The following is a 16660-nucleotide window of genomic DNA, read 5'->3' on the forward strand; positions in this document are numbered from 1 at the left end:
CCTTGGTTTTTGTATATTTCTCTAAATATATATACACAGAGTAAGGAGATGCGTGGCCAAATACACCGTTTCATTTCGACACCTCACCCTGACTTGGTTTTATGGGTGTAATGCCAGTTCCGACTTTGCCGACGCCTCCCCCAAGTCAGTCCTCGTTAGTATAGTGGTGAGTATCCCCGCCTGTCACGCGGGAGACCGGGGTTCGATTCCCCGACGGGGAGGACGATACAAGTTTTTATGGAGTTCGGCGTTTGATTGCGCCTGGTTATATACACAGAGTAAGGAGATGCGTGGCCAAATACACCGTTTCATTTCGACACCTCACCCTGACTTGGTTTTATGGGTGTAATGCCAGTTCCGACTTTGCCGACGCCTCCCCCAAGTCAGTCCTCGTTAGTATAGTGGTGAGTATCCCCGCCTGTCACGCGGGAGACCGGGGTTCGATTCCCCGACGGGGAGGACGATACAAGTTTTTATGGAGTTCGGCGTTTGATTGCGCCTGGTTATGGAAACTCAAAGTCCGAATCTAATGGTAGGGTCAAATATACAACTTGGTTTTTGTATATTTCTCTAAATATATATACACAGAGTAAGGAGATGCGTGGCCAAATACACCGTTTCATTTCGACACCTCACCCTGACTTGGTTTTATGGGTGTAATGCCAGTTCCGACTTTGCCGACGCCTCCCCCAAGTCAGTCCTCGTTAGTATAGTGGTGAGTATCCCCGCCTGTCACGCGGGAGACCGGGGTTCGATTCCCAGACGGGGAGGACGATACAAGTTTTTATGGAGTTCGGCGTTTGATTGCGCCTGGTTATGGACACTCAAAGTCCGAATCTAATGGTAGGGTCAAATATACACCTTGGTTTTTGTATATTTCTCTAAATATATATACACAGAGTAAGGAGATGCGTGGCCAAATACACCGTTTCATTTCGACACCTCACCCTGACTTGGTTTTATGGGTGTAATGCCAGTTCCGACTTTGCCGACGCCTCCCCCAAGTCAGTCCTCGTTAGTATAGTGGTGAGTATCCCCGCCTGTCACGCGGGAGACCGGGGTTCGATTCCCCGACGGGGAGGACGATACACCTCACCCTGACTTGGTTTTATGGGTGTAATGCCAGTTCCGACTTTGCCGACGCCTCCCCCAAGTCAGTCCTCGTTAGTATAGTGGTGAGTATCCCCGCCTGTCACGCGGGAGACCGGGGTTCGATTCCCCGACGGGGAGGACGATACAAGTTTTTATGGAGTTCGGCGTTTGATTGCGCCTGGTTATGGAAACTCAAAGTCCGAATCTAATGGTAGGGTCAAATATACACCTTGGTTTTTGTATATTTCTCTAAATATATATACACAGAGTAAGGAGATGCGTGGCCAAATACACCGTTTCATTTCGACACCTCACCCTGACTTGGTTTTATGGGTGTAATGCCAGTTCCGACTTTGCCGACGCCTCCCCCAAGTCAGTCCTCGTTAGTATAGTGGTGAGTATCCCTGCCTGTCACGCGGGAGACCGGGGTTCGATTCCCCGACGGGGAGGACGATACAAGTTTTTATGGAGTTCGGCGTTTGATTGCGCCTGGTTATGGACACTCAAAGTCCGAATCTAATGGTAGGGTCAAATATACACCTTGGTTTTTGTATATTTCTCTAAATATATATACACAGAGTAAGGAGATGCGTGGCCAAATACACCGTTTCATTTCGACACCTCACCCTGACTTGGTTTTATGGGTGTAATGCCAGTTCCGACTTTGCCGACGCCTCCCCCAAGTCAGTCCTCGTTAGTATAGTGGTGAGTATCCCCGCCTGTCACGCGGGAGACCGGGGTTCGATTCCCCGACGGGGAGGACGATACAAGTTTTTATGGAGTTCGGCGTTTGATTGCGCCTGGTTATGGACACTCAAAGTCCGAATCTAATGGTAGGGTCAAATATACACCTTGGTTTTTGTATATTTCTCTAAATATATATACACAGAGTAAGGAGATGCGTGGCCAAATACACCGTTTCATTTCGACACCTCACCCTGACTTGGTTTTATGGGTGTAATGCCAGTTCCGACTTTGCCGACGCCTCCCCCAAGTCAGTCCTCGTTAGTATAGTGGTGAGTATCCCCGCCTGTCACGCGGGAGACCGGGGTTCGATTCCCCGACGGGGAGGACGATACAAGTTTTTATGGAGTTCGGCGTTTGATTGCGCCTGGTTATGGACACTCAAAGTCCGAATCTAATGGTAGGGTCAAATATACACCTTGGTTTTTGTATATTTCTCTAAATATATATACACAGAGTAAGGAGATGCGTGGCCAAATACACCGTTTCATTTCGACACCTCACCCTGACTTGGTTTTATGGGTGTAATGCCAGTTCCGACTTTGCCGACGCCTCCCCCAAGTCAGTCCTCGTTAGTATAGTGGTGAGTATCCCCGCCTGTCACGCGGGAGACCGGGGTTCGATTCCCCGACGGGGAGGACGATACAAGTTTTTATGGAGTTCGGCGTTTGATTGCGCCTGGTTATGGACACTCAAAGTCCGAATCTAATGGTAGGGTCAAATATACACCTTGGTTTTTGTATATTTCTCTAAATATATATACACAGAGTAAGGAGATGCGTGGCCAAATACACCGTTTCATTTCGACACCTCACCCTGACTTGGTTTTATGGGTGTAATGCCAGTTCCGACTTTGCCGACGCCTCCCCCAAGTCAGTCCTCGTTAGTATAGTGGTGAGTATCCCCGCCTGTCACGCGGGAGACCGGGGTTCGATTCCCCGACGGGGAGGACGATACAAGTTTTTATGGAGTTCGGCGTTTGATTGCGCCTGGTTATGGACACTCAAAGTCCGAATCTAATGGTAGGGTCAAATATACACCTTGGTTTTTGTATATTTCTCTAAATATATATACACAGAGTAAGGAGATGCGTGGCCAAATACACCGTTTCATTTCGACACCTCACCCTGACTTGGTTTTATGGGTGTAATGCCAGTTCCGACTTTGCCGACGCCTCCCCCAAGTCAGTCCTCGTTAGTATAGTGGTGAGTATCCCCGCCTGTCACGCGGGAGACCGGGGTTCGATTCCCCGACGGGGAGGACGATACAAGTTTTTATGGAGTTCGGCGTTTGATTGCGCCTGGTTATGGACACTCAAAGTCCGAATCTAATGGTAGGGTCAAATATACACCTTGGTTTTTGTATATTTCTCTAAATATATATACACAGAGTAAGGAGATGCGTGGCCAAATACACCGTTTCATTTCGACACCTCACCCTGACTTGGTTTTATGGGTGTAATGCCAGTTCCGACTTTGCCGACGCCTCCCCCAAGTCAGTCCTCGTTAGTATAGTGGTGAGTATCCCCGCCTGTCACGCGGGAGACCGGGGTTCGATTCCCCGACGGGGAGGACGATACAAGTTTTTATGGAGTTCGGCGTTTGATTGCGCCTGGTTATGGACACTCAAAGTCCGAATCTAATGGTAGGGTCAAATATACACCTTGGTTTTTGTATATTTCTCTAAATATATATACACAGAGTAAGGAGATGCGTGGCCAAATACACCGTTTCATTTCGACACCTCACCCTGACTTGATTTTATGGGTGTAATGCCAGTTCCGACTTTGCCGACGCCTCCCCCAAGTCAGTCCTCGTTAGTATAGTGGTGAGTATCCCCGCCTGTCACGCGGGAGACCGGGGTTCGATTCCCCGACGGGGAGGACGATACAAGTTTTTATGGAGTTCGGCGTTTGATTGCGCCTGGTTATGGAAACTCAAAGTCCGAATCTAATGGTAGGGTCAAATATACACCTTGGTTTTTGTATATTTCTCTAAATATATATACACAGAGTAAGGAGATGCGTGGCCAAATACACCGTTTCATTTCGACACCTCACCCTGACTTGGTTTTATGGGTGTAATGCCAGTTCCGACTTGGCCGACGCCTCCCCCAAGTATAGTGGTGAGTATCCCCGCCTGTCACGCGGGAGACCGGGGTTCGATTCCCCGACGGGGAGGACGATACAAGTTTTTATGGAGTTCGGCGTTTGATTGCGCCTGGTTATGGACACTCAAAGTCCGAATCTAATGGTAGGGTCAAATATACACCTTGGTTTTTGTATATTTCTCTAAATATATATACACAGAGTAAGGAGATGCGTGGCCAAATACACCGTTTCATTTCGACACCTCACCCTGACTTGGTTTTATGGGTGTAATGCCAGTTCCGACTTTGCCGACGCCTCCCCCAAGTCAGTCCTCGTTAGTATAGTGGTGAGTATCCCCGCCTGTCACGCGGGAGACCGGGGTTCGATTCCCCGACGGGGAGGACGATACAAGTTTTTATGGAGTTCGGCGTTTGATTGCACCTGGTTATGGACACTCAAAGTCCGAATCTAATGGTAGGGTCAAATATACACCTTGGTTTTTGTATATTTCTCTAAATATATATACACAGAGTAAGGAGATGCGTGGCCAAATACACCGTTTCATTTCGACACCTCACCCTGACTTGGTTTTATGGGTGTAATGCCAGTTCCGACTTTGCCGACGCCTCCCCCAAGTCAGTCCTCGTTAGTATAGTGGTGAGTATCCCCGCCTGTCACGCGGGAGACCGGGGTTCGATTCCCCGACGGGGAGGACGATACAAGTTTTTATGGAGTTCGGCGTTTGATTGCGCCTGGTTATGGACACTCAAAGTCCGAATCTAATGGTAGGGTCAAATATACACCTTGGTTTTTGTATATTTCTCTAAATATATATACACAGAGTAAGGAGATGCGTGGCCAAATACACCGTTTCATTTCGACACCTCACCCTGACTTGGTTTTATGGGTGTAATGCCAGTTCCGACTTTGCCGACGCCTCCCCCAAGTCAGTCCTCGTTAGTATAGTGGTGAGTATCCCCGCCTGTCACGCGGGAGACCGGGGTTCGATTCCCCGACGGGGAGGACGATACAAGTTTTTATGGAGTTCGGCGTTTGATTGCGCCTGGTTATGGACACTCAAAGTCCGAATCTAATGGTAGGGTCAAATATACACCTTGGTTTTTGTATATTTCTCTAAATATATATACACAGAGTAAGGAGATGCGTGGCCAAATACACCGTTTCATTTCGACACCTCACCCTGACTTGTGGCCAAATACACCGTTTCATTTCGACACCTCACCCTGACTTGGTTTTATGGGTGTAATGCCAGTTCCGACTTTGCCGACGCCTCCCCCAAGTCAGTCCTCGTTAGTATAGTGGTGAGTATCCCCGCCTGTCACGCGGGAGACCTGGGTTCGATTCCCCGACGGGGAGGACGATACAAGTTTTTATGGAGTTCGGCGTTTGATTGCGCCTGGTTATGGACACTCAAAGTCCGAATCTAATGGTAGGGTCAAATATACACCTTTGTTTTTGTATATTTCTTTAAATATATATACACAGAGTAAGGAGATGCGTGGCCAAATACACCGTTTCATTTCGACACCTCACCCTGACTTGGTTTTATGGGTGTAATGCCAGTTCCGACTTTGCCGATGCCTCCCCCAAGTCAGTCCTCGTTAGTATAGTGGTGAGTATCCCCGCCTGTCACGCGGGAGACCGGGGTTCGATTCCCCGACGGGGAGGACGATACAAGTTTTTATGGAGTTCGGCGTTTGATTGCGCCTGGTTATGGACACTCAAAGTCCGAATCTAATGGTAGGGTCAAATATACACCTTGGTTTTTGTATATTTCTCTAAATATATATACACAGAGTAAGGAGATGCGTGGCCAAATACACCGTTTCATTTCGACACCTCACCCTGACTTGGTTTTATGGGTGTAATGCCAGTTCCGACTTTGCCGACGCCTCCCCCAAGTCAGTCCTCGTTAGTATAGTGGTGAGTATCCCCGCCTGTCACGCGGGAGACCGGGGTTCGATTCCCCGACGGGGAGGACGATACAAGTTTTTATGGAGTTCGGCGTTTGATTGCGCCTGGTTATGGACACTCAAAGTCCGAATCTAATGGTAGGGTCAAATATACACCTTGGTTTTTGTATATTTCTCTAAATATATATACACAGAGTAAGGAGATGCGTGGCCAAATACACCGTTTCATTTCGACACCTCACCCTGACTTGGTTTTATGGGTGTAATGCCAGTTCCGACTTTGCCGACGCCTCCCCCAAGTCAGTCCTCGTTAGTATAGTGGTGAGTATCCCCGCCTGTCACGCGGGAGACCGGGGTTCGATTCCCCGACGGGGAGGACGATACAAGTTTTTATGGAGTTCGGCGTTTGATTGCGCCTGGTTATGGACACTCAAAGTCCGAATCTAATGGTAGGGTCAAATATACACCTTGGTTTTTGTATATTTCTCTAAATATATATACACAGAGTAAGGAGATGCGTGGCCAAATACACCGTTTCATTTCGACACCTCACCCTGACTTGGTTTTATGGGTGTAATGCCAGTTCCGACTTTGCCGACGCCTCCCCCAAGTCAGTCCTCGTTAGTATAGTGGTGAGTATCCCCGCCTGTCACGCGGGAGACCGGGGTTCGATTCCCCGACGGGGAGGACGATACAAGTTTTTATGGAGTTCGGCGTTTGATTGCGCCTGGTTATGGACACTCAAAGTCCGAATCTAATGGTAGGGTCAAATATACACCTTGGTTTTTGTATATTTCTCTAAATATATATACACAGAGTAAGGAGATGCGTGGCCAAATACACCGTTTCATTTCGACACCTCACCCTGACTTGATTTTATGGGTGTAATGCCAGTTCCGACTTTGCCGACGCCTCCCCCAAGTCAGTCCTCGTTAGTATAGTGGTGAGTATCCCCGCCTGTCACGCGGGAGACCGGGGTTCGATTCCCCGACGGGGAGGACGATACAAGTTTTTATGGAGTTCGGCGTTTGATTGCGCCTGGTTATGGAAACTCAAAGTCCGAATCTAATGGTAGGGTCAAATATACACCTTGGTTTTTGTATATTTCTCTAAATATATATACACAGAGTAAGGAGATGCGTGGCCAAATACACCGTTTCATTTCGACACCTCACCCTGACTTGGTTTTATGGGTGTAATGCCAGTTCCGACTTGGCCGACGCCTCCCCCAAGTATAGTGGTGAGTATCCCCGCCTGTCACGCGGGAGACCGGGGTTCGATTCCCCGACGGGGAGGACGATACAAGTTTTTATGGAGTTCGGCGTTTGATTGCGCCTGGTTATGGACACTCAAAGTCCGAATCTAATGGTAGGGTCAAATATACACCTTGGTTTTTGTATATTTCTCTAAATATATATACACAGAGTAAGGAGATGCGTGGCCAAATACACCGTTTCATTTCGACACCTCACCCTGACTTGGTTTTATGGGTGTAATGCCAGTTCCGACTTTGCCGACGCCTCCCCCAAGTCAGTCCTCGTTAGTATAGTGGTGAGTATCCCCGCCTGTCACGCGGGAGACCGGGGTTCGATTCCCCGACGGGGAGGACGATACAAGTTTTTATGGAGTTCGGCGTTTGATTGCGCCTGGTTATGGACACTCAAAGTCCGAATCTAATGGTAGGGTCAAATATACACCTTGGTTTTTGTATATTTCTCTAAATATATATACACAGAGTAAGGAGATGCGTGGCCAAATACACCGTTTCATTTCGACACCTCACCCTGACTTGGTTTTATGGGTGTAATGCCAGTTCCGACTTTGCCGACGCCTCCCCCAAGTCAGTCCTCGTTAGTATAGTGGTGAGTATCCCCGCCTGTCACGCGGGAGACCGGGGTTCGATTCCCCGACGGGGAGGACGATACAAGTTTTTATGGAGTTCGGCGTTTGATTGCGCCTGGTTATGGACACTCAAAGTCCGAATCTAATGGTAGGGTCAAATATACACCTTGGTTTTTGTATATTTCTCTAAATATATATACACAGAGTAAGGAGATGCGTGGCCAAATACACCGTTTCATTTCGACACCTCACCCTGACTTGGTTTTATGGGTGTAATGCCAGTTCCGACTTTGCCGACGCCTCCCCCAAGTCAGTCCTCGTTAGTATAGTGGTGAGTATCCCCGCCTGTCACGCGGGAGACCGGGGTTCGATTCCCCGACGGGGAGGACGATACAAGTTTTTATGGAGTTCGGCGTTTGATTGCGCCTGGTTATGGACACTCAAAGTCCGAATCTAATGGTAGGGTCAAATATACACCTTGGTTTTTGTATATTTCTCTAAATATATATACACAGAGTAAGGAGATGCGTGGCCAAATACACCGTTTCATTTCGACACCTCACCCTGACTTGTGGCCAAATACACCGTTTCATTTCGACACCTCACCCTGACTTGGTTTTATGGGTGTAATGCCAGTTCCGACTTTGCCGACGCCTCCCCCAAGTCAGTCCTCGTTAGTATAGTGGTGAGTATCCCCGCCTGTCACGCGGGAGACCTGGGTTCGATTCCCCGACGGGGAGGACGATACAAGTTTTTATGGAGTTCGGCGTTTGATTGCGCCTGGTTATGGACACTCAAAGTCCGAATCTAATGGTAGGGTCAAATATACACCTTGGTTTTTGTATATTTCTTTAAATATATATACACAGAGTAAGGAGATGCGTGGCCAAATACACCGTTTCATTTCGACACCTCACCCTGACTTGGTTTTATGGGTGTAATGCCAGTTCCGACTTTGCCGATGCCTCCCCCAAGTCAGTCCTCGTTAGTATAGTGGTGAGTATCCCCGCCTGTCACGCGGGAGACCGGGGTTCGATTCCCCGACGGGGAGGACGATACAAGTTTTTATGGAGTTCGGCGTTTGATTGCGCCTGGTTATGGACACTCAAAGTCCGAATCTAATGGTAGGGTCAAATATACACCTTGGTTTTTGTATATTTCTCTAAATATATATACACAGAGTAAGGAGATGCGTGGCCAAATACACCGTTTCATTTCGACACCTCACCCTGACTTGGTTTTATGGGTGTAATGCCAGTTCCGACTTTGCCGACGCCTCCCCCAAGTCAGTCCTCGTTAGTATAGTGGTGAGTATCCCCGCCTGTCACGCGGGAGACCGGGGTTCGATTCCCCGACGGGGAGGACGATACAAGTTTTTATGGAGTTCGGCGTTTGATTGCGCCTGGTTATGGACACTCAAAGTCCGAATCTAATGGTAGGGTCAAATATACACCTTGGTTTTTGTATATTTCTCTAAATATATATACACAGAGTAAGGAGATGCGTGGCCAAATACACCGTTTCATTTCGACACCTCACCCTGACTTGGTTTTATGGGTGTAATGCCAGTTCCGACTTTGCCGACGCCTCCCCCAAGTCAGTCCTCGTTAGTATAGTGGTGAGTATCCCCGCCTGTCACGCGGGAGACCGGGGTTCGATTCCCCGACGGGGAGGACGATACAAGTTTTTATGGAGTTCGGCGTTTGATTGCGCCTGGTTATGGACACTCAAAGTCCGAATCTAATGGTAGGGTCAAATATACACCTTGGTTTTTGTATATTTCTCTAAATATATATACACAGAGTAAGGAGATGCGTGGCCAAATACACCGTTTCATTTCGACACCTCACCCTGACTTGTGGCCAAATACACCGTTTCATTTCGACACCTCACCCTGACTTGGTTTTATGGGTGTAATGCCAGTTCCGACTTTGCCGACGCCTCCCCCAAGTCAGTCCTCGTTAGTATAGTGGTGAGTATCCCCGCCTGTCACGCGGGAGACCTGGGTTCGATTCCCCGACGGGGAGGACGATACAAGTTTTTATGGAGTTCGGCGTTTGATTGCGCCTGGTTATGGACACTCAAAGTCCGAATCTAATGGTAGGGTCAAATATACACCTTGGTTTTTGTATATTTCTTTAAATATATATACACAGAGTAAGGAGATGCGTGGCCAAATACACCGTTTCATTTCGACACCTCACCCTGACTTGGTTTTATGGGTGTAATGCCAGTTCCGACTTTGCCGATGCCTCCCCCAAGTCAGTCCTCGTTAGTATAGTGGTGAGTATCCCCGCCTGTCACGCGGGAGACCGGGGTTCGATTCCCCGACGGGGAGGACGATACAAGTTTTTATGGAGTTCGGCATTTGATTGCGCCTGGTTATGGACACTCAAAGTCCGAATCTAATGGTAGGGTCAAATATACACCTTGGTTTTTGTATATTTCTCTAAATATATATACACAGAGTAAGGAGATGCGTGGCCAAATACACCGTTTCATTTCGACACCTCACCCTGACTTGGTTTTATGGGTGTAATGCCAGTTCCGACTTTGCCGACGCCTCCCCCAAGTCAGTCCTCGTTAGTATAGTGGTGAGTATCCCCGCCTGTCACGCGGGAGACCGGGGTTCGATTCCCCGACGGGGAGGACGATACAAGTTTTTATAGAGTTCGGCGTTTGATTGCGCCTGGTTATGGACACTCAAAGTCCGAATCTAATGGTAGGGTCAAATATACACCTTGGTTTTTGTATATTTCTCTAAATATATATACACAGAGTAAGGAGATGCGTGGCCAAATACACCGTTTCATTTCGACACCTCACCCTGACTTGGTTTTATGGGTGTAATGCCAGTTCCGACTTTGCCGACGCCTCCCCCAAGTCAGTCCTCGTTAGTATAGTGGTGAGTATCCCCGCCTGTCACGCGGGAGACCGGGGTTCGATTCCCCGACGGGGAGGACGATACAAGTTTTTATGGAGTTCGGCGTTTGATTGCGCCTGGTTATGGACACTCAAAGTCCGAATCTAATGGTAGGGTCAAATATACACCTTGGTTTTTGTATATTTCTCTAAATATATATACACAGAGTAAGGAGATGCGTGGCCAAATACACCGTTTCATTTCGACACCTCACCCTGACTTGGTTTTATGGGTGTAATGCCAGTTCCGACTTTGCCGATGCCTCCCCCAAGTCAGTCCTCGTTAGTATAGTGGTGAGTATCCCCGCCTGTCACGCGGGAGACCGGGGTTCGATTCCCCGACGGGGAGGACGATACAAGTTTTTATGGAGTTCGGCGTTTGATTGCGCCTGGTTATGGACACTCAAAGTCCGAATCTAATGGTAGGGTCAAATATACACCTTGGTTTTTGTATATTTCTCTAAATATATATACACAGAGTAAGGAGATGCGTGGCCAAATACACCGTTTCATTTCGACACCTCACCCTGACTTGGTTTTATGGGTGTAATGCCAGTTCCGACTTTGCCGACGCCTCCCCCAAGTCAGTCCTCGTTAGTATAGTGGTGAGTATCCCCGCCTGTCACGCGGGAGACCGGGGTTCGATTCCCCGACGGGGAGGACGATACAAGTTTTTATGGAGTTCGGCGTTTGATTGCGCCTGGTTATGGACACTCAAAGTCCGAATCTAATGGTAGGGTCAAATATACACCTTGGTTTTTGTATATTTCTCTAAATATATATACACAGAGTAAGGAGATGCGTGGCCAAATACACCGTTTCATTTCGACACCTCACCCTGACTTGGTTTTATGGGTGTAATGCCAGTTCCGACTTTGCCGACGCCTCCCCCAAGTCAGTCCTCGTTAGTATAGTGGTGAGTATCCCCGCCTGTCACGCGGGAGACCGGGGTTCGATTCCCCGACGGGGAGGACGATACAAGTTTTTATGGAGTTCGGCGTTTGATTGCGCCTGGTTATGGACACTCAAAGTCCGAATCTAATGGTAGGGTCAAATATACACCTTGGTTTTTGTATATTTCTCTAAATATATATACAGAGTAAGGAGATGCGTGGCCAAATACACCGTTTCATTTCGACACCTCACCCTGACTTGGTTTTATGGGTGTAATGCCAGTTCCGACTTTGCCGACTCCTCCCCCAAGTCAGTCCTCGTTAGTATAGTGGTGAGTATCCCCGCCTGTCACGCGGGAGACCGGGGTTCGATTCCCCGACGGGGAGGACGATACAAGTTTTTATGGAGTTCGGCGTTTGATTGCGCCTGGTTATGGACACTCAAAGTCCGAATCTAATGGTAGGGTCAAATATACACCTTGGTTTTTGTATATTTCTCTTAATATATATACACAGAGTAAGGAGATGCGTGGCCAAATACACCGTTTCATTTCGACACCTCACCCTGACTTGGTTTTATGGGTGTAATGCCAGTTCCGACTTTGCCGACGCCTCCCCCAAGTCAGTCCTCGTTAGTATAGTGGTGAGTATCCCCGCCTGTCACGCGGGAGACCGGGGTTCGATTCCCCGACGGGGAGGACGATACAAGTTTTTATGGAGTTCGGCGTTTGATTGCGCCTGGTTATGGACACTCAAAGTCCGAATCTAATGGTAGGGTCAAATATACACCTTGGTTTTTGTATATTTCTCTAAATATATATACACAGAGTAAGGAGATGCGTGGCCAAATACACCGTTTCATTTCGACACCTCACCCTGACTTGGTTTTATGGGTGTAATGCCAGTTCCGACTTTGCCGACGCCTCCCCCAAGTCAGTCCTCGTTAGTATAGTGGTGAGTATCCCCGCCTGTCACGCGGGAGACCGGGGTTCGATTCCCCGACGGGGAGGACGATACAAGTTTTTATGGAGTTCGGCGTTTGATTGCGCCTGGTTATGGACACTCAAAGTCCGAATCTAATGGTAGGGTCAAATATACACCTTGGTTTTTGTATATTTCTCTAAATATATATACACAGAGTAAGGAGATGCGTGGCCAAATACACCGTTTCATTTCGACACCTCACCCTGACTTGATTTTATGGGTGTAATGCCAGTTCCGACTTTGCCGACGCCTCCCCCAAGTCAGTCCTCGTTAGTATAGTGGTGAGTATCCCCGCCTGTCACGCGGGAGACCGGGGTTCGATTCCCCGACGGGGAGGACGATACAAGTTTTTATGGAGTTCGGCGTTTGATTGCGCCTGGTTATGGAAACTCAAAGTCCGAATCTAATGGTAGGGTCAAATATACACCTTGGTTTTTGTATATTTCTCTAAATATATATACACAGAGTAAGGAGATGCGTGGCCAAATACACCGTTTCATTTCGACACCTCACCCTGACTTGGTTTTATGGGTGTAATGCCAGTTCCGACTTGGCCGACGCCTCCCCCAAGTATAGTGGTGAGTATCCCCGCCTGTCACGCGGGAGACCGGGGTTCGATTCCCCGACGGGGAGGACGATACAAGTTTTTATGGAGTTCGGCGTTTGATTGCGCCTGGTTATGGACACTCAAAGTCCGAATCTAATGGTAGGGTCAAATATACACCTTGGTTTTTGTATATTTCTCTAAATATATATACACAGAGTAAGGAGATGCGTGGCCAAATACACCGTTTCATTTCGACACCTCACCCTGACTTGGTTTTATGGGTGTAATGCCAGTTCCGACTTTGCCGACGCCTCCCCCAAGTCAGTCCTCGTTAGTATAGTGGTGAGTATCCCCGCCTGTCACGCGGGAGACCGGGGTTCGATTCCCCGACGGGGAGGACGATACAAGTTTTTATGGAGTTCGGCGTTTGATTGCGCCTGGTTATGGACACTCAAAGTCCGAATCTAATGGTAGGGTCAAATATACACCTTGGTTTTTGTATATTTCTCTAAATATATATACACAGAGTAAGGAGATGCGTGGCCAAATACACCGTTTCATTTCGACACCTCACCCTGACTTGGTTTTATGGGTGTAATGCCAGTTCCGACTTTGCCGACGCCTCCCCCAAGTCAGTCCTCGTTAGTATAGTGGTGAGTATCCCCGCCTGTCACGCGGGAGACCGGGGTTCGATTCCCCGACGGGGAGGACGATACAAGTTTTTATGGAGTTCGGCGTTTGATTGCGCCTGGTTATGGACACTCAAAGTCCGAATCTAATGGTAGGGTCAAATATACACCTTGGTTTTTGTATATTTCTCTAAATATATATACACAGAGTAAGGAGATGCGTGGCCAAATACACCGTTTCATTTCGACACCTCACCCTGACTTGGTTTTATGGGTGTAATGCCAGTTCCGACTTTGCCGACGCCTCCCCCAAGTCAGTCCTCGTTAGTATAGTGGTGAGTATCCCCGCCTGTCACGCGGGAGACTGGGGTTCGATTCCCCGACGGGGAGGACGATACAAGTTTTTATGGAGTTCTGCGTTTGATTGCGCCTGGTTATGGACACTCAAAGTCCGAATCTAATGGTAGGGTCAAATATACACCTTGGTTTTTGTATATTTCTCTAAATATATATACACAGAGTAAGGAGATGCGTGGCCAAATACACCGTTTCATTTCGACACCTCACCCTGACTTGTGGCCAAATACACCGTTTCATTTCGACACCTCACCCTGACTTGGTTTTATGGGTGTAATGCCAGTTCCGACTTTGCCGACGCCTCCCCCAAGTCAGTCCTCGTTAGTATAGTGGTGAGTATCCCCGCCTGTCACGCGGGAGACCTGGGTTCGATTCCCCGACGGGGAGGACGATACAAGTTTTTATGGAGTTCGGCGTTTGATTGCGCCTGGTTATGGACACTCAAAGTCCGAATCTAATGGTAGGGTCAAATATACACCTTGGTTTTTGTATATTTCTTTAAATATATATACACAGAGTAAGGAGATGCGTGGCCAAATACACCGTTTCATTTCGACACCTCACCCTGACTTGGTTTTATGGGTGTAATGCCAGTTCCGACTTTGCCGATGCCTCCCCCAAGTCAGTCCTCGTTAGTATAGTGGTGAGTATCCCCGCCTGTCACGCGGGAGACCGGGGTTCGATTCCCCGACGGGGAGGACGATACAAGTTTTTATGGAGTTCGGCGTTTGATTGCGCCTGGTTATGGACACTCAAAGTCCGAATCTAATGGTAGGGTCAAATATACACCTTGGTTTTTGTATATTTCTCTAAATATATATACACAGAGTAAGGAGATGCGTGGCCAAATACACCGTTTCATTTCGACACCTCACCCTGACTTGGTTTTATGGGTGTAATGCCAGTTCCGACTTTGCCGACGCCTCCCCCAAGTCAGTCCTCGTTAGTATAGTGGTGAGTATCCCCGCCTGTCACGCGGGAGACCGGGGTTCGATTCCCCGACGGGGAGGACGATACAAGTTTTTATGGAGTTCGGCGTTTGATTGCGCCTGGTTATGGACACTCAAAGTCCGAATCTAATGGTAGGGTCAAATATACACCTTGGTTTTTGTATATTTCTCTAAATATATATACACAGAGTAAGGAGATGCGTGGCCAAATACACCGTTTCATTTCGACACCTCACCCTGACTTGGTTTTATGGGTGTAATGCCAGTTCCGACTTTGCCGACGCCTCCCCCAAGTCAGTCCTCGTTAGTATAGTGGTGAGTATCCCCGCCTGTCACGCGGGAGACCGGGGTTCGATTCCCCGACGGGGAGGACGATACAAGTTTTTATGGAGTTCGGCGTTTGATTGCGCCTGGTTATGGACACTCAAAGTCCGAATCTAATGGTAGGGTCAAATATACACCTTGGTTTTTGTATATTTCTCTAAATATATATACACAGAGTAAGGAGATGCGTGGCCAAATACACCGTTTCATTTCGACACCTCACCCTGACTTGTGGCCAAATACACCGTTTCATTTCGACACCTCACCCTGACTTGGTTTTATGGGTGTAATGCCAGTTCCGACTTTGCCGACGCCTCCCCCAAGTCAGTCCTCGTTAGTATAGTGGTGAGTATCCCCGCCTGTCACGCGGGAGACCTGGGTTCGATTCCCCGACGGGGAGGACGATACAAGTTTTTATGGAGTTCGGCGTTTGATTGCGCCTGGTTATGGACACTCAAAGTCCGAATCTAATGGTAGGGTCAAATATACACCTTGGTTTTTGTATATTTCTTTAAATATATATACACAGAGTAAGGAGATGCGTGGCCAAATACACCGTTTCATTTCGACACCTCACCCTGACTTGGTTTTATGGGTGTAATGCCAGTTCCGACTTTGCCGATGCCTCCCCCAAGTCAGTCCTCGTTAGTATAGTGGTGAGTATCCCCGCCTGTCACGCGGGAGACCGGGGTTCGATTCCCCGACGGGGAGGACGATACAAGTTTTTATGGAGTTCGGCGTTTGATTGCGCCTGGTTATGGACACTCAAAGTCCGAATCTAATGGTAGGGTCAAATATACACCTTGGTTTTTGTATATTTCTCTAAATATATATACACAGAGTAAGGAGATGCGTGGCCAAATACACCGTTTCATTTCGACACCTCACCCTGACTTGGTTTTATGGGTGTAATGCCAGTTCCGACTTTGCCGACGCCTCCCCCAAGTCAGTCCTCGTTAGTATAGTGGTGAGTATCCCCGCCTGTCACGCGGGAGACCGGGGTTCGATTCCCCGACGGGGAGGACGATACAAGTTTTTATGGAGTTCGGCGTTTGATTGCGCCTGGTTATGGACACTCAAAGTCCGAATCTAATGGTAGGGTCAAATATACACCTTGGTTTTTGTATATTTCTCTAAATATATATACACAGAGTAAGGAGATGCGTGGCCAAATACACCGTTTCATTTCGACACCTCACCCTGACTTGGTTTTATGGGTGTAATGCCAGTTCCGACTTTGCCGACGCCTCCCCCAAGTCAGTCCTCGTTAGTATAGTGGTGAGTATCCCCGCCTGTCACGCGGGAGACCGGGGTTCGATTCCCCGACGGGGAGGACGATACAAGTTTTTATGG

The 16660-nt window shown here is 48.2% G+C and overlaps 51 non-coding genes across 51 annotated transcripts; all 51 read left to right on the plus strand.

Moving 5' to 3' along the window:
- The first annotated feature begins 149 nt into the window (after positions 1 to 149).
- Positions 150 to 221, plus strand: TRNAD-GUC (transfer RNA aspartic acid (anticodon GUC)). The gene has a single exon. It is a non-coding gene; the product is annotated as a tRNA-Asp (tRNA).
- Positions 222 to 387: 166 nt separating this feature from the next.
- TRNAD-GUC (transfer RNA aspartic acid (anticodon GUC)) lies at positions 388 to 459 on the plus strand. The gene has a single exon. It is a non-coding gene; the product is annotated as a tRNA-Asp (tRNA).
- A 239-nt stretch (positions 460 to 698) lies between these two features.
- On the plus strand, positions 699 to 770 carry TRNAD-GUC (transfer RNA aspartic acid (anticodon GUC)). The gene has a single exon. It is a non-coding gene; the product is annotated as a tRNA-Asp (tRNA).
- Positions 771 to 1009: 239 nt separating this feature from the next.
- Positions 1010 to 1081, plus strand: TRNAD-GUC (transfer RNA aspartic acid (anticodon GUC)). Its single transcript has one exon. It is a non-coding gene; the product is annotated as a tRNA-Asp (tRNA).
- Positions 1082 to 1158: 77 nt separating this feature from the next.
- On the plus strand, positions 1159 to 1230 carry TRNAD-GUC (transfer RNA aspartic acid (anticodon GUC)). The gene has a single exon. It is a non-coding gene; the product is annotated as a tRNA-Asp (tRNA).
- A 239-nt stretch (positions 1231 to 1469) lies between these two features.
- Positions 1470 to 1541, plus strand: TRNAD-GUC (transfer RNA aspartic acid (anticodon GUC)). Its single transcript has one exon. It is a non-coding gene; the product is annotated as a tRNA-Asp (tRNA).
- A 239-nt stretch (positions 1542 to 1780) lies between these two features.
- Positions 1781 to 1852, plus strand: TRNAD-GUC (transfer RNA aspartic acid (anticodon GUC)). Its single transcript has one exon. It is a non-coding gene; the product is annotated as a tRNA-Asp (tRNA).
- A 239-nt stretch (positions 1853 to 2091) lies between these two features.
- On the plus strand, positions 2092 to 2163 carry TRNAD-GUC (transfer RNA aspartic acid (anticodon GUC)). The gene has a single exon. It is a non-coding gene; the product is annotated as a tRNA-Asp (tRNA).
- Positions 2164 to 2402: 239 nt separating this feature from the next.
- On the plus strand, positions 2403 to 2474 carry TRNAD-GUC (transfer RNA aspartic acid (anticodon GUC)). Its single transcript has one exon. It is a non-coding gene; the product is annotated as a tRNA-Asp (tRNA).
- Positions 2475 to 2713: 239 nt separating this feature from the next.
- On the plus strand, positions 2714 to 2785 carry TRNAD-GUC (transfer RNA aspartic acid (anticodon GUC)). Its single transcript has one exon. It is a non-coding gene; the product is annotated as a tRNA-Asp (tRNA).
- Positions 2786 to 3024: 239 nt separating this feature from the next.
- On the plus strand, positions 3025 to 3096 carry TRNAD-GUC (transfer RNA aspartic acid (anticodon GUC)). The gene has a single exon. It is a non-coding gene; the product is annotated as a tRNA-Asp (tRNA).
- A 239-nt stretch (positions 3097 to 3335) lies between these two features.
- TRNAD-GUC (transfer RNA aspartic acid (anticodon GUC)) lies at positions 3336 to 3407 on the plus strand. Its single transcript has one exon. It is a non-coding gene; the product is annotated as a tRNA-Asp (tRNA).
- A 239-nt stretch (positions 3408 to 3646) lies between these two features.
- On the plus strand, positions 3647 to 3718 carry TRNAD-GUC (transfer RNA aspartic acid (anticodon GUC)). Its single transcript has one exon. It is a non-coding gene; the product is annotated as a tRNA-Asp (tRNA).
- Positions 3719 to 4254: 536 nt separating this feature from the next.
- On the plus strand, positions 4255 to 4326 carry TRNAD-GUC (transfer RNA aspartic acid (anticodon GUC)). Its single transcript has one exon. It is a non-coding gene; the product is annotated as a tRNA-Asp (tRNA).
- Positions 4327 to 4565: 239 nt separating this feature from the next.
- TRNAD-GUC (transfer RNA aspartic acid (anticodon GUC)) lies at positions 4566 to 4637 on the plus strand. The gene has a single exon. It is a non-coding gene; the product is annotated as a tRNA-Asp (tRNA).
- A 239-nt stretch (positions 4638 to 4876) lies between these two features.
- Positions 4877 to 4948, plus strand: TRNAD-GUC (transfer RNA aspartic acid (anticodon GUC)). The gene has a single exon. It is a non-coding gene; the product is annotated as a tRNA-Asp (tRNA).
- Positions 4949 to 5230: 282 nt separating this feature from the next.
- TRNAD-GUC (transfer RNA aspartic acid (anticodon GUC)) lies at positions 5231 to 5302 on the plus strand. Its single transcript has one exon. It is a non-coding gene; the product is annotated as a tRNA-Asp (tRNA).
- A 239-nt stretch (positions 5303 to 5541) lies between these two features.
- On the plus strand, positions 5542 to 5613 carry TRNAD-GUC (transfer RNA aspartic acid (anticodon GUC)). Its single transcript has one exon. It is a non-coding gene; the product is annotated as a tRNA-Asp (tRNA).
- Positions 5614 to 5852: 239 nt separating this feature from the next.
- On the plus strand, positions 5853 to 5924 carry TRNAD-GUC (transfer RNA aspartic acid (anticodon GUC)). Its single transcript has one exon. It is a non-coding gene; the product is annotated as a tRNA-Asp (tRNA).
- Positions 5925 to 6163: 239 nt separating this feature from the next.
- TRNAD-GUC (transfer RNA aspartic acid (anticodon GUC)) lies at positions 6164 to 6235 on the plus strand. Its single transcript has one exon. It is a non-coding gene; the product is annotated as a tRNA-Asp (tRNA).
- Positions 6236 to 6474: 239 nt separating this feature from the next.
- On the plus strand, positions 6475 to 6546 carry TRNAD-GUC (transfer RNA aspartic acid (anticodon GUC)). Its single transcript has one exon. It is a non-coding gene; the product is annotated as a tRNA-Asp (tRNA).
- A 239-nt stretch (positions 6547 to 6785) lies between these two features.
- TRNAD-GUC (transfer RNA aspartic acid (anticodon GUC)) lies at positions 6786 to 6857 on the plus strand. Its single transcript has one exon. It is a non-coding gene; the product is annotated as a tRNA-Asp (tRNA).
- A 536-nt stretch (positions 6858 to 7393) lies between these two features.
- TRNAD-GUC (transfer RNA aspartic acid (anticodon GUC)) lies at positions 7394 to 7465 on the plus strand. Its single transcript has one exon. It is a non-coding gene; the product is annotated as a tRNA-Asp (tRNA).
- A 239-nt stretch (positions 7466 to 7704) lies between these two features.
- TRNAD-GUC (transfer RNA aspartic acid (anticodon GUC)) lies at positions 7705 to 7776 on the plus strand. The gene has a single exon. It is a non-coding gene; the product is annotated as a tRNA-Asp (tRNA).
- A 239-nt stretch (positions 7777 to 8015) lies between these two features.
- Positions 8016 to 8087, plus strand: TRNAD-GUC (transfer RNA aspartic acid (anticodon GUC)). The gene has a single exon. It is a non-coding gene; the product is annotated as a tRNA-Asp (tRNA).
- Positions 8088 to 8369: 282 nt separating this feature from the next.
- Positions 8370 to 8441, plus strand: TRNAD-GUC (transfer RNA aspartic acid (anticodon GUC)). Its single transcript has one exon. It is a non-coding gene; the product is annotated as a tRNA-Asp (tRNA).
- Positions 8442 to 8680: 239 nt separating this feature from the next.
- Positions 8681 to 8752, plus strand: TRNAD-GUC (transfer RNA aspartic acid (anticodon GUC)). The gene has a single exon. It is a non-coding gene; the product is annotated as a tRNA-Asp (tRNA).
- A 239-nt stretch (positions 8753 to 8991) lies between these two features.
- Positions 8992 to 9063, plus strand: TRNAD-GUC (transfer RNA aspartic acid (anticodon GUC)). The gene has a single exon. It is a non-coding gene; the product is annotated as a tRNA-Asp (tRNA).
- A 239-nt stretch (positions 9064 to 9302) lies between these two features.
- On the plus strand, positions 9303 to 9374 carry TRNAD-GUC (transfer RNA aspartic acid (anticodon GUC)). Its single transcript has one exon. It is a non-coding gene; the product is annotated as a tRNA-Asp (tRNA).
- Positions 9375 to 9656: 282 nt separating this feature from the next.
- Positions 9657 to 9728, plus strand: TRNAD-GUC (transfer RNA aspartic acid (anticodon GUC)). Its single transcript has one exon. It is a non-coding gene; the product is annotated as a tRNA-Asp (tRNA).
- A 239-nt stretch (positions 9729 to 9967) lies between these two features.
- On the plus strand, positions 9968 to 10039 carry TRNAD-GUC (transfer RNA aspartic acid (anticodon GUC)). Its single transcript has one exon. It is a non-coding gene; the product is annotated as a tRNA-Asp (tRNA).
- Positions 10040 to 10278: 239 nt separating this feature from the next.
- On the plus strand, positions 10279 to 10350 carry TRNAD-GUC (transfer RNA aspartic acid (anticodon GUC)). The gene has a single exon. It is a non-coding gene; the product is annotated as a tRNA-Asp (tRNA).
- A 239-nt stretch (positions 10351 to 10589) lies between these two features.
- TRNAD-GUC (transfer RNA aspartic acid (anticodon GUC)) lies at positions 10590 to 10661 on the plus strand. The gene has a single exon. It is a non-coding gene; the product is annotated as a tRNA-Asp (tRNA).
- A 239-nt stretch (positions 10662 to 10900) lies between these two features.
- Positions 10901 to 10972, plus strand: TRNAD-GUC (transfer RNA aspartic acid (anticodon GUC)). Its single transcript has one exon. It is a non-coding gene; the product is annotated as a tRNA-Asp (tRNA).
- Positions 10973 to 11211: 239 nt separating this feature from the next.
- Positions 11212 to 11283, plus strand: TRNAD-GUC (transfer RNA aspartic acid (anticodon GUC)). Its single transcript has one exon. It is a non-coding gene; the product is annotated as a tRNA-Asp (tRNA).
- Positions 11284 to 11522: 239 nt separating this feature from the next.
- On the plus strand, positions 11523 to 11594 carry TRNAD-GUC (transfer RNA aspartic acid (anticodon GUC)). The gene has a single exon. It is a non-coding gene; the product is annotated as a tRNA-Asp (tRNA).
- Positions 11595 to 11831: 237 nt separating this feature from the next.
- On the plus strand, positions 11832 to 11903 carry TRNAD-GUC (transfer RNA aspartic acid (anticodon GUC)). Its single transcript has one exon. It is a non-coding gene; the product is annotated as a tRNA-Asp (tRNA).
- A 239-nt stretch (positions 11904 to 12142) lies between these two features.
- Positions 12143 to 12214, plus strand: TRNAD-GUC (transfer RNA aspartic acid (anticodon GUC)). Its single transcript has one exon. It is a non-coding gene; the product is annotated as a tRNA-Asp (tRNA).
- Positions 12215 to 12453: 239 nt separating this feature from the next.
- On the plus strand, positions 12454 to 12525 carry TRNAD-GUC (transfer RNA aspartic acid (anticodon GUC)). Its single transcript has one exon. It is a non-coding gene; the product is annotated as a tRNA-Asp (tRNA).
- A 239-nt stretch (positions 12526 to 12764) lies between these two features.
- Positions 12765 to 12836, plus strand: TRNAD-GUC (transfer RNA aspartic acid (anticodon GUC)). The gene has a single exon. It is a non-coding gene; the product is annotated as a tRNA-Asp (tRNA).
- A 536-nt stretch (positions 12837 to 13372) lies between these two features.
- TRNAD-GUC (transfer RNA aspartic acid (anticodon GUC)) lies at positions 13373 to 13444 on the plus strand. The gene has a single exon. It is a non-coding gene; the product is annotated as a tRNA-Asp (tRNA).
- Positions 13445 to 13683: 239 nt separating this feature from the next.
- TRNAD-GUC (transfer RNA aspartic acid (anticodon GUC)) lies at positions 13684 to 13755 on the plus strand. Its single transcript has one exon. It is a non-coding gene; the product is annotated as a tRNA-Asp (tRNA).
- A 239-nt stretch (positions 13756 to 13994) lies between these two features.
- TRNAD-GUC (transfer RNA aspartic acid (anticodon GUC)) lies at positions 13995 to 14066 on the plus strand. Its single transcript has one exon. It is a non-coding gene; the product is annotated as a tRNA-Asp (tRNA).
- A 282-nt stretch (positions 14067 to 14348) lies between these two features.
- TRNAD-GUC (transfer RNA aspartic acid (anticodon GUC)) lies at positions 14349 to 14420 on the plus strand. The gene has a single exon. It is a non-coding gene; the product is annotated as a tRNA-Asp (tRNA).
- Positions 14421 to 14659: 239 nt separating this feature from the next.
- Positions 14660 to 14731, plus strand: TRNAD-GUC (transfer RNA aspartic acid (anticodon GUC)). The gene has a single exon. It is a non-coding gene; the product is annotated as a tRNA-Asp (tRNA).
- A 239-nt stretch (positions 14732 to 14970) lies between these two features.
- Positions 14971 to 15042, plus strand: TRNAD-GUC (transfer RNA aspartic acid (anticodon GUC)). The gene has a single exon. It is a non-coding gene; the product is annotated as a tRNA-Asp (tRNA).
- Positions 15043 to 15281: 239 nt separating this feature from the next.
- On the plus strand, positions 15282 to 15353 carry TRNAD-GUC (transfer RNA aspartic acid (anticodon GUC)). The gene has a single exon. It is a non-coding gene; the product is annotated as a tRNA-Asp (tRNA).
- Positions 15354 to 15635: 282 nt separating this feature from the next.
- Positions 15636 to 15707, plus strand: TRNAD-GUC (transfer RNA aspartic acid (anticodon GUC)). The gene has a single exon. It is a non-coding gene; the product is annotated as a tRNA-Asp (tRNA).
- A 239-nt stretch (positions 15708 to 15946) lies between these two features.
- On the plus strand, positions 15947 to 16018 carry TRNAD-GUC (transfer RNA aspartic acid (anticodon GUC)). The gene has a single exon. It is a non-coding gene; the product is annotated as a tRNA-Asp (tRNA).
- Positions 16019 to 16257: 239 nt separating this feature from the next.
- Positions 16258 to 16329, plus strand: TRNAD-GUC (transfer RNA aspartic acid (anticodon GUC)). The gene has a single exon. It is a non-coding gene; the product is annotated as a tRNA-Asp (tRNA).
- Positions 16330 to 16568: 239 nt separating this feature from the next.
- Positions 16569 to 16640, plus strand: TRNAD-GUC (transfer RNA aspartic acid (anticodon GUC)). The gene has a single exon. It is a non-coding gene; the product is annotated as a tRNA-Asp (tRNA).
- Positions 16641 to 16660: the final 20 nt, after the last annotated feature.

The sequence above is a fragment of the Crinia signifera genome, chromosome 11 (assembly GCF_055691185.1).
Source record: "Crinia signifera chromosome 11, ASM5569118v1, whole genome shotgun sequence".
In the NCBI taxonomy this organism is placed as follows: domain Eukaryota; kingdom Metazoa; phylum Chordata; class Amphibia; order Anura; family Myobatrachidae; genus Crinia; species Crinia signifera.